Here is a 12,712-nt window from a genome sequence, read left to right as displayed (position 1 = left end):
TGGGGTGCTGAATGAGTGTAGAGGAATCCTGAGACCACAAATGTTTTCTGTAGAGAATGTCGGAGTAGGAGTCTTAATAAGCATTAAGTCCTTTTGCTCCATTTACAGGTTGAAAATTGATCCCCAAAGATTGGAACAACTTACCTGATGTTCTGACTACCTATTGCTGTGCTATAAACTACTCCAAAACTTAGTGGCTGAAAACACAACAATCATTCATTTTGTTCTTGAATATGAAATTCGGACAGGACTTGGAGGGATAACATCTCTGCCTCATATAATGTCTGGAGCTTCAGCTGTGGCAACTCAAACATTTGAGGACTGGAACAGCTGGGACGTGCTGGGCATCTCTTTCTGGTCTTCCCCAGTGGCTACTGGGGCTTCCTCACACAGTGAGTATTCCAAGAAGCTGCGGTAAAAACAGCAAGGCTTCCTATGACCTAATCTAAAAAGCCCCCCAGCTTCCACCACATTCTCTTGCTCAGGCAAGTCACTGAAACCAGCCCAAATGCAAGGGGAGGGAAGTTAGACCCCATCTGTCAATGGGAACCACATCAAAGAATTTGCAGCCATTTTTAATCTACCACACCCGAGCTTGTAGAATTAGCTTTAGAAGAACTGAAATTAGAGCCCACCTCCCCTGACTGTTAGTGCAGTATGACAGCTTTGACAGTGGTACCTAGGGAGGGGATGAAAAGAAAAGACCACAGTGTGGGGCATTGTGCGAATGAAGAACATTTCAGGGTGGACCCTAAGTACCCATGTGAGTAGCATGAGCATTTGAGAGCCTGAAAGAGAAGCTGCTTAGGAGGACAGCGGTCATGGACTCTCTGATACAGAAGAGAACTTAATTCTTTCTTATGATGCTCATCTCTCCTCAACAACCTCCCACTAGCTGACTCTGTTTTTATGATGGCAGGTATGATCTGTGGGGCAGTCTACTTCAACTCCAGGAAGTTCTGACTATTATAACATTCTTCCACAGAATGGAAATCTGTTTCCCAATTGTTCTTTCAAAGTATTCTCCAAGAGGTATTTGAGCACCCCACCTTCGACAAGCACACCTATCACATTTTGTACACTCTGCTGTTATTTATGCACACTAATAATGCATTGTGCAGAGCTAAACTCCTAAGTCTTTTTCATAGATGCTTTACTAACCATGCTTCTCCTATGTGTGAGAATAATTCTGTACTTGTTTGTTTGCTTGCTTTTTACTCAGCTTTGGAAATTTACATTTCCACTTTTTTATCTCAATAGATTCAACTTGCCAATATCTTTTTGAATCCAGACCCTGTCACTAGGACTATTCATTATCCCACTTAACTCCATATATTCTGAAGATTTGTTAAGTTTTTGTTCTATACTTTTATCTAATCGTTGATAAAAATGTTGAACTGGACAGAGCCCTGTGTCACTCCACTAGAGACCATCCTCTATGCTGACGTCAATTTACTAATCAGTATCCTTTGGGTTCATTTATTCACCTAACAGTTGTTAATTCATCTAATAGTCTCATCATTTAGTCCATATTTCTCCATCTTGTCCACAATGATATCATGATAGGCCTGGACAAATGCCCTGCTGAAGTCTAGATGCATTATGTCTACTGCAGTTGGCTGCTCTCTAAATCCACTATCCCTGTCAGAGGAAATGAAGCAAATCTGACTCTTTTTCAAACACGCCATGCACTTTGATGATTCTGATGCTTTGCTTCCGTACTTTTCTCTGCCCAGAATCTTCCATTCTACCTCACTTGCTTATTTCTATTGGTCAGATGACACCCCCTTGCTGAAGCTTTATTCTTCGACTCCAGACATAATTATTTCATGCCCAGTTTACTTCCCCAAAGCTCTTTATACATAGTATCATCCAGTTGTCTATGCCTATTTTCTTCTCCCTCATCTAGAATGAGCCATGTCTTATTTAATAAATGTATGATGACTTTAATTCAACTAGACCCTGGTGCCTAGTGACCATCGCTTCCTTTCCAAATACTCATAAATCACTCATTCCAAAATCCAATCTAGGACCCACAATGTGGTCTCTAATACCAATTCCCACTAAAAAGAACCAGGGCTCCTTTGAGAAATGGCTGATACCAGGTCTAGGCAAAATGTGTAAAAGATGAGCCTGGACATCTTGCCATACCAGCTGGCAAAGAAGCTATCAAAGACCATTAGGTTCCTGTCAAAAAAAAAACTGAGAAGCCAATTGAAGTGGTTTCCACTGGTCAAAGTTTGGATAATTTGAGCACAAATAAGAATAATCACTGCAATGAAAGAAAATACATAAAATATATTTAAACTTATTAGTTCATAATGCTGAAAAAAAAAAACAAATCCCACTGATAATCTCTGAAAGACACCAGTGAACAAACATACTCATTTTGAAAACTGGTAAATAAAGGGAAAGAATTCAGCATTCATCCTAACTTTCCAAACCTTACCATATCGACCTTAGGTACCCAGTAATAGATAAAGAAAGGTTTTTTCTTTATAGAAGTATTCTAGCTAATAAATTAACAAAAATGATATTTTTTACATTACCATTTTGCACTCACTAAATCAATGAGATTATGTAATCCAGGCAATGACAATGGTTCCTAAAATTACTATGTAAAAAGCAGATGGGGAACTTTATAATGGATAATTCTAGAGGATAACACCCCAACACCACAGATCAAATCTGACATCATAACAAGAGATACAAGCAGCCTCCTGATACGGTGCAATAGGAAGTACATAGCACCTTCCTTGGGAAAAAAATCGAATTTGAATCTACGACGCCTCTAAATTCAACTACCAGCTAGATGGGGTAAAAGGGGTAAAATATATGGTGACAGAAAGAGATATAACTATGGGTGGTGAACACACAATGCCTTACTGCTAAATGGTACACCTGAAACTTACTGGATTTTGTTAACCAGTTTCACCATAATAAATTTTTTTTTAATTTGAAAAATAAAGTAAATAAATAAAATCAACTACCAGTTTACAGGAAATAATAAAGGTTAGAAGTAAATGACACCATGGGAAGGCAATCAGCCAAATCCAGACTGTGGGTAATTCTGCAGCACATATGACCCATTTTCCACTAAAATAAACTGCAAAGAGAAAAAGAGGTGGAGGGACCTATAGATCAAAGGATATTTAAGAGACACAAGCACCAAATGCGGTGTGTGAATCTTATTTGGATTCTGATTTGAACAAAACTAACTTAAAAAGAAAAAACTTTTGTGAGACAATCAGGAAAAATTGAACAGCAGATAGTTAGAGATATGAAAGAATTATTGTTAATGTTTTTGGTGGTATAATGGCACTATGGTTATGTATATTTTAAAAAGAGTCCTTATCTTTTAAGGATAATATTGAAGGAGGAAATGATATGACTTAGATTTGCCTCAAAAAAATCTAGTCGGGGAGGCAGAATGGTGGGGCTTGGCGTGGGTGGGGATAATGAAAAAAGATTGACATGATTAGATAATTGTATCTAGATGAGAGGTTCATGATGCTTTCTTTATACTGTTCTCTATTCTTTGTATTTGTGGGAAATTTTCCATAATAATTTTTTTAATCCAATCCAGAATTTTACTTGAAATTGTTTTCAGAAACCACTTTCCTTCTCTTTCTGAAATTTTAAGTGTTTGTCAGAAGAGCAGTCTTTTCATTCTTTCATCCTCCCTGATTCCACAAAACTCACCAACTATTTGGTGATCTCTCTGGCAAGTTCTCTCAGGCCATCAAGATAGAGATCTTGCACAACTCATTAAAGTGGTCAGCACCCTTCACAATCACTCTGACCACGTGAGGCTCTGGTTCTTGTCACTAAGGTTCACACTAATCTTTTCCATTCTAAAGCTCATTCTCCTTAACAGAAAAGACAGAATTAAAGTTGGAGTTTTATTGTCTACGGCCATGCCGCCCTGAACAAGCCCGATCCCATCTGATCTGGGAAGCTAAGCAAGGTCGGGCCTGGTTAGTACTTGGATGGGAGAACGCCTAGGAAAGATCAGGTGCTGTAGGTTTAAAAAAATTAAAAAAATAAGAACTTGTAAGCTGACAAGGTCCTTGCAATCTGTGAGGTCAACCAAGGGTTGGTTGCCTCACCTAAAAAAATATAAAATTGGAGTTTTCTCTATCATTTCTCAACATTAAAAAAATCAATCCCAAGTAGTGAATTTGTCCCTTCTATCACCTAGTTCTAAACATGAGAAAAAGAGAAAAAGGCCTCTTTGTCATCGTTAGATTTTTATTTTTATTTATTTTTAAATAAAGCTGGACTTTGACATTTTGACTCTGTTTTTACAGGTCTCTGTTATCCTTAAAAATTACCCATGCCTATTTCCTTCTTTTGCATAGGAACACCTGTCTTATACAACCTCTCCTCTTTCTTAATAAGTCTTGTTCATTTATAGAAGCACAGTAGGAGAAGGTGGGCAAAACTTTTTTAGTGGTATTACCCAACGTTGGTGAGTATTGCAAAGCATATTCTGCTCTACAAATATAAACTGGCACCACCTTCCTGGAAGGCAATTTTGCAACCTGTGTCCAAAGCTTTTTTTAAAAAAATATGTATTCTTTGATCAAGGAATTCCACTTTTAGAGATTAATTCTAAGCAAGCCATGTGGCTATGTACAGAGATTTAGCTACCAGGGTGTCCAGAGTAGTGTTTTTAATATACTTTAATAATCAGAAGCAAACTAAATGTCCAACAGAACAGAGGTGACTAAGTTTATCATATAGCCATAAAAAATATTAAAAGAATACTTCATGATCTATGATAATGTTCATGATACATCATTGAGGGGAAAAAGGAGGTTACAGAGCAGTACACAGAGAATGTTTCCCATTTAAGAAAAATTATATTTATACATGGAAAAAAAAAGACTGAACAGTTATATAAGAAAGTTAAAATACCTCTTTTTAAGGAATACACATTGTAACATTTTCTATAATAGATATTTACTACTTTAAAAGAAGAAAAAGGTAATTAACAATAAAAATAGGAAGAGGCCACCTAAGGCCAGCTCTGGCCCCAATACAGTTCTCCCTCTGCTGGGTGCAGTCTGCTCTGGCCTGGCTATCATATAAGAGTGTCATTAACCTCCGTTGGAGGGTTTCTGCTGTCTCCTCTCTGTGCACAGAGTCAAGGGGGTTAGAATCAGTAACTCTTTACTGTATGATGATGTCTCCGCAGATGGTGAGACAATTACTGCCCAATAAATAAATGCTAAACAAGGAATTTGCTCCAAGAATGCAGGCCTGACCAAGGCAAGCTCAGTCTGGCCTCAATTCAGTCCTTGGAAGGGCATCATTGGGCCCCACCCCAGGGGTTGTTTGGTGGTTTGTAACTCACCTCTCAGTGGTTAGCACTGTTCATTCAAGAGGTTTTCCTGCGGTTTGGGTTAAAGTTGTTGGCCTCTCTGTCTCTTGTGAGTCTCACTTTGTTGTTGCATCCATTATTATGTTCCACTCCTCTGCTAGCAGCTTCCCTGCCTCTTCTTAAATTCTACTCTTCTTCCTCCTCTCCCTCAAGCCCAATCTCAAACGATGAAGGTTTATGAATAAGCAAGAGAGTTAGGAGTGAGTTTGTGATTAGAACCCTCAGTGTCATAATTCTCTAGGCTGCTGTGTAACTTAGGACCATAAAAAAATGGGGGAAGGTGTGGAAAGAGAGAAAAAATGTGTATTTAAAAAGAAAATTATTATTCTCCATTACATCTAACTGGGGAAATACTACTAACATGCATCACTATAACCATTTTATTGTCTTCTGGCTCCTGAGTTCTAGGACACATGGTGCCTGTCCCCGAGTACTAGACTACTTGCTTCTAAATTCTGAATCACATGAAATTCACATTAGAATATATGATGCTGCAGCATATTTCTGGCAAACTCCACAAACTTCCTAAGTAAAACAAAATGATACGAGCAAACAACAGCAATAGCAGGATCTTTTGGAAACCCAGAAAGGAAAATTTAGAAGTTTTAGAATTCTCATACATTTTTAGATGCATTTCAAAGCTGAACAGTTTAAGACAGTGAATGATTTCAGTGTTCCCAGCATATCTCTCATTTGGCTCCTGAGGCTGATTCAAATGCAAGACCATGTTATTGGAATTAACTCCATGTATGATGGAGGCAACATAGAGCCCTTGGCTACCAGGAACTGGGCGCGTTTTCCGTATGGGTGGAGGAAATAAATACCTTCTAGGTGCGACGGGAATGACACAGGGAAGCATCACTTATAATAGCTACGCCCCACTTCTAAAATGCCTGTTATTTCACCATCAGGGCTTCTTTTCTCTATAATACCTGGTTCTTTGAATCTTCCTTTAAAAATATTCCCAAGAGCCAAGATATGGAAGCAACCTAAATGCCTATTAACAGATGATTGGATAAAGAAGTTATGGTTTATATATACAATAGAATATTACTCAGCCATTAAAAAAATGAAACCCTACTATTTGTAATAACATGGGTGGACCTCGAGGTTATTATGCCAAGTGAAATAAGTCAGACAGAGAAAGATAAATACCATGTGATTTCACTTATATGCAGAATCTAAGGAACAAAACGAACAAACTAATCAAAAACAGACTCACAAATATAGAGGACAATTTAGTGACGGACAGAGGGGAGGTATGTTGGGGGGCTGGGAGAATGGGGTGAAGGGTTAAAGAAGTAGAAATTACTAGTTGACAGATGGTCACGGGGATGGGGAGCACGGCAGGGGGAATGCAGTCAGCAGTAATGTAATGGCTAGGTGTAGAGCCAGAGGAGAGAAAGAGCAATCAGGGAGCTCATTTTATAAAGTATATAAATGTCTAACCAATGTATTGTATACTTGAAACTAATAATAAAATAACATTTAAATATATGTACACATATAAAATTAAAAAATAAAAATACTCCCAAGAGGAAAAATACACAAAATCTAGGACAATCACTCTCCTTCTTTTCTGCTTTCCATGTTTCACTGTTCCCTAACCTCTAAATGCTTTCTCCAATTTCCCACTAAAAAAACTGGCCCTTATGTTCTTTCTTTCATATATAAATACATGTAGAAGAGGTTCTCAAGCAAAAAAAAAAAAAAAATCCATTAACAAAATGTTAGGACTAAAAGGACCACACAAATTCTTATCCCAACATCTGAGGCAACTAAGGTCTTTGGCCAGATTGAGCAGTGACAGGTGCAATGACCAGGCGAGTGTGGAGTTCCAGACCCTGCAAATTCAGTGTCCACACTTTTCCTTGCTGCACCACTTTTAGTCCAGTGGCTCCTCCTCCATTCAGAAGCCTGCACTCTTTGGGTTTGTTCTATCTCAAAAGTCTGCTTTCAAGACAATATCTGAAGCACTATACTCTGAAATATAGATTTCTAGGACATAGTAGGTATTTAATAATTACAGGTTGAATAAGCGAGTGAATGAATGAATGGTTGATACCATGAAGTGCTACAAAAACCTAGAGAAGTGAGTGTTAATGAGGATCTCTAGGCTCAAGTGGCAGAAGTGAAGATCCTGCCAGCAGATATGGGAGAGATTTTGTTTTGTTTTGTTTTGTTTTGTTTTTCCTGAAGTATCTGCTTGGATCCCCTCCCTGAAATCCCAGCACTGGGCAGAAGAATTGTATACTCTGTCTGCTTTAAGACTTTACTTCTCCAACATCTTTTGTGTCCCTTGACTTCTCTTTATCCTACATTGCTGTTCTCTTGGTGTAGGTATCCATCATTTCTTGCCTAGAATGGGGCCACATCCTCTTAATTTACTTCTTGGCTTCCCTGTTCCCTCATTCCCTCCCCACAAATTATACTACACGGTGCCCATAGTCCTATAGGACCTGATTCCAGCCTATCTCATAAAACTCTTCCTTGTGTGCACCCTCAAACCCATCTCTCCCGCTTTAACATAAAACTAAACTGAACTATTTATAGATTCCCAATGATACCTTGCTTTCTCTGGCTTGGGAGTCTGTCACAGAGTCATATGCCTGCAACTTTCTCTTTTTCCAATTCACCATGATTTTATTTGCTCAGTCCTAATCATCCTTTAGTGCCCAGCATAGAGGATGTCACTTCTTTCAGAATCTTTTTCTGACGCTCTAAGAAACTACATGTCCATCATGGGTCTGCTAAGACCTCTTCTCCATGGCATCCTTACTTTGAGACTCAGGCTGACAAAACAGCAACCACCTAAGCTCTACCATTTGCCATTGAACAGGGCAAAAGAGAGAAGGCAGAGACTTGGATATTAACTCGTAAGGCTTCCACCTGGATGTTACACTTTATACTGTCACTCAATTTCCATTGGCCAAAGCAAGTCACATGGCCACATCTAAATTCTTGGGGATAAGGAAGTGAAGTCTTACTATGTGCCTAGAAATAGGAAGAACTGGAAATATTTTTAAAAGCCCTAGTGACTTATACATTCAAGTAAGTTGAGACCTAGAAAATCCTCAATAGATTTCATGATCTTAATAAGAAATGTTAAATTTGAGTGTGGGTGGTGAAAACCATATTGGAAGAAGCTATGGAGTGATTGTGAAGTAAAGAAATAAAGACAGTGAGAAGAGACAACTTCATGATGTTTGACTGGAAAGGGAAGAAGGGAGATAAGTAGTGGTGTTGGGGAGTTCAGCCAAGAAGGAAAATAGTGTTCATTGGTTTTTTTTTTTTTGATGTTTTCCTTTTTTAATAAAGTTAAACAGTAAAACAAAAATTCACAAGCTGCCTCCCTGTCCACCCCCTGCCTCCCTCCCCTACCTGCAGTCTTCGGTGCTGGCTCCCTTTCCTTCACCCATCACAGATACAGGGCACCCAACAGAGAAAATAAGTTTATTTAAATTAGTTTCAAGTACACAGTACATTAGTTAGACATCTATAATGTTCATAAAATGATCCCCCCAATTGCTCCCTCCTTTCCCTGGCCCTCCACTTAGCCATCATATTAATGCTAAACTACATTCCCTCTTCCATGCTCCCCATGCCCAACTATCAACCACTAATTTGTTGGGTTTTAGTGTGAGTGTAGCTCGAGCATGTTTAGATGACAACAGGATATGTCCAGATGAGCATGAGAGTTTGAAGATCCATGAGAAGAAGAATTGGATAAGTTCCTGAGCCTGTGGAAGAGAGTGGACTCCAAAACACCGTGGAGGAACTGGCTTTAGGTTAGAATAGGCTCTCGTCCTCCTGCATGCAGTAGGAAAACAGAGGAGAAAGTGGGTGCAGATGTCACCTGCGTTATAGACTGGTCCAGTGGTTCCTGTTATCATTATGAAATTAATTTATAATCTGTTCCACTTGGAGAAATTTAGGAGATCATTCTGGGGGGTGGGGAATGCCCCTTTGTAACACATGTGGTTTCCTACCACAACCGTTGTGAGGATGTTGAGCATATTGCCTTTTTATGACCCTTCTCCCACTGAGTCCTATTTCAGGCACCAAGTATATTTTAAGTGCCAGACACAGTCTTCTAAGCATACATAAAAGCCCAATAAAAAATGGCTCATCCTTAGTAGTTGGCAGTAGTTTTAATATAGCTATGAAATAAAAATTTGTTTCTTCCCAAATTCACCCCCAAATGTACTGGGATATTATTAACCTAGAGGCTTTGCCTTTACCCTCTTCCTGTCTTCAACCTGCAAATGGTTTCTCAATCCACACTATACTTGCAAAGGTTGGGACATTGCTCAGCTGAGAAAGATAATTTTACCCCACCCTTTTCTTTAGAGCATAAAAAGATACCTCCAAGGTCTCAGGACATTGCTACCTTAGGCTGTTGCTACTCCAGTTATTCTGGCAGCTGCTAACATAGAAAATCATAATCCTCTCAGCAAAGTGCTCTTCTGTATCCTGCAAGCTTGGTCAGGGCTCATGATCATTTTCAAATAGGTTTTTTTTTTGGTTCAGACAGAGAGGCCTCCCTGCCTAATTTAATTTTGTTTCTCCTTTCTTTGTTACGAGCAGATGTCACTTTTACATCTGTGCCTCTGATCAAATGCTCCATGTCTCCCCCACCACCAGCCCAGCAGATGTTACTACTATTAGCCAAACTCCTGCAAAAAAAGGTAATAGGCAGCTCTTCCTGCTAATCATAGCACAGGGGAGTGGAGTTGGTGGGGAGAGAATGAGAGGAGAGTGGGGCTCTTCCATGATGTCCTTAGAAGGATGGATACTGGAGCTCTGTACTCCACCACCTATAAGGAACATAGCACTTTTAAAAAAGTTTATTGGGGGTAACACTGGTTAATATAATTATATAATTTTTGAGTGTACATTATAATTTGACTTCTATATATTCAATAGAATATACAGATTATCACCCAAAGTCCAGTTTATTTCAGCTACCATATATTTGATCCCTTTTACCCACTTCGTCCTCCCCCCAACCCCCCTATTTTTGACTCCCTTTACCCTGTCTATTTTTTCCCTCCTCTCCCACTCCCACTACCCTCTGGTAACCACTAGTCCGTTGTCCTTGTCCCCAAGTCTCTGTTTGCCCTGTTCATTTGTTGCTTTTAGGTTTGTATCCCACATACAAGTGATATCATAAGTGATTTTCAACTTTTTCAGTCTGGCTTATTTTGCTTAGCACGATTATCTCGAGGTTCATCCATATTGTCGCAAATGGCAGTATTTCATCTCTTCTTATGGCTGAATAATATTCCATTGTATATAAGGAACATAGCACTTTCACAGAAACACCATCTGTGAGTTAGCCATAAAGCTCCAACCCAAATCCACACAGCTAACTCAAAGCAAATGCCTTTTAAAGTGACATGCCCCTGAGCATACAATATTTACATATAGGAGTAAAGTACTACATTAGTTATACATAAATACTGTGTATAATATAAAGTAAAAACATACAATTAACTTATATACACATGTACTTTTCAATAAGTTCCTAAAAGATGGAAGTTTTCTTCTAGGTTGCTTTGTTTTCTCCCATTGATGTAGTAGTGCCTGCTCTTTGATTTGTCTGCCTTCTTCCACAGGTATTCTAAACATGCAATAGGAAAGACAATGTCCGTGCACTGTCTAAATTTCAAAGTCAAGTGTTAAATATGCAATTCAAAGACTCCACAAACATCATCATCATCATCATCACCATAATTATAATACTAGTGGCTAACATTCACTTGATTCCAAACACTGTTAATCACTTTGCATACACTATTGTCAATCTGTTAATAATTGTTAGTCTCACAGTGCCAGAAGGTTAGTTACCAGAAATACAAAGAGTCTCTATTATGAAAAACGTGTATTATGGTTGCTAGGCAAATAGAAAATGTGGTAAAAATTCTAAAATGCTGAGAGAATGCTATATCCATACATTTTCATGCTTGGGGATGCTGTGGTTAATCTGCTTTATGTTCTAGGGAAATGGTGTCCCAATAAACTCAGTCTAGGTTGTTATCTTAGAGCAGGTGAGTGGGAAAGGCTGCTGTCTTCAGTAACTTTTTTTAGCAAAACCCAAGGACAAATCTTGCCTTTCAATTCTCTGGTTGAGAGAACTGTTTTTCTAAATTCAGTCTTTTCCAGGCAGTGGCCTTGCCAAGTTTGGAATAATTTGGATGGAGCCTCAAATAAAGCAATCAAAAAAAAAATTCCTCTGAAACTCTCACTGGTATTTAATATTTTATTCATTCCCATGTTATTGTGCTTTGCCTGTGGTGAAACAGCTTCAAAACAGCCTCCTAGGAGTGAGGCACTAGGAGGCTGACAAGCGTTTTCCCATGAATTGCTACTACAATACAATGGCATTTTGTTTGCTGTTTTGTTTCCTTGTCTTCTAACATTCTTTCTGACTTTCAAGGAAAAAAAGAAGAAAAAGAAACCGTCCTATGAATGGCAAAGAAAAAGAAAGAAAAGTTTCTTTTAAACTTTCAACCTTTTTCATTTGGTACTGGGCAGCATGTAAACATTTTTTTTTTTTCCTTATGGTATATATGCTGGTAGTCTCGTCCCCTTTTTGTGCTTGAAATGGCCTTTTTTCTCTTTTACCACGTTACGTTGCCTTTCCATTATTGATTAAAAAAAATAAGCAGGGGAAAAAGTCAACCGTGTACACATATTAAGAAAAGAAAGTCAAAGGAAGATGGATCAACCATCCATCTATCCATGTGGCCATTTATCTATCAATCCATCTCACTATCTACCCGTCTCTATTAAAATAAATAGCAGGCACTGTACACATTGCTGGTTGGCTGAAGTTGTGATCTGGACAAAAGGTCTGTTTGGGAAAAGGATGCTGAAGCTCTAATTCTATTTGTGCCGGTTGAAAATCAGGAGGGGTTTTTCTACACTTCACTTTTATTAGATTATTTCTTATAGATGGTTTCTTTTTTCCTCCCAGACGCGTGGTGGAGGCTGCTGAAGCAGTTGGTCTATAGTTGGAATAATTAAATTAACCATTTGGTACAACTTTTAGGGGAGAGCTCGCGTGTAGAAAGCACAACTCGAACAAAACAGGGCGCTGAGGCTGGGGCTCCGGCTTGGCCCCACACGCCTTTCATCTTTGGAGCAGAAGCAGGACCCCAGGCCACAAAAGACGGGCAAAGGGGATGACGGGCCACGGATGGTGGGGGTGGGGTGGGTTAGGGAGAGGGACGGTGACACTGAACAAAATAAACCTACAAGGCCTACAAAGGGGAAAATGAAGTCAAGCGCCTTTGCTCATTCGACCATGCGGCCTGGGGCTGA

General features: G+C 39.0%; 1 pseudogene; it reads left to right on the top strand.

Annotated features, from left to right (window-relative positions):
- Nucleotides 1-3,907: 3,907 nt before the first annotated feature.
- On the top strand, nt 3,908-4,027 carry LOC120588509 (uncharacterized; annotated as a pseudogene).
- The last annotated feature ends 8,685 nt before the right edge of the window (nt 4,028-12,712 follow it).

This window comes from Pteropus medius, unplaced genomic scaffold (assembly GCF_902729225.1).
Source record: "Pteropus medius unplaced genomic scaffold, Ma_sr-lr_union100, whole genome shotgun sequence".
Classification (NCBI taxonomy): Eukaryota; Metazoa; Chordata; class Mammalia; order Chiroptera; family Pteropodidae; genus Pteropus; species Pteropus medius.
The sequence above is the reverse complement of the archived record's forward strand: the minus strand, read 5'-3'. Positions and strand labels throughout refer to the sequence as shown.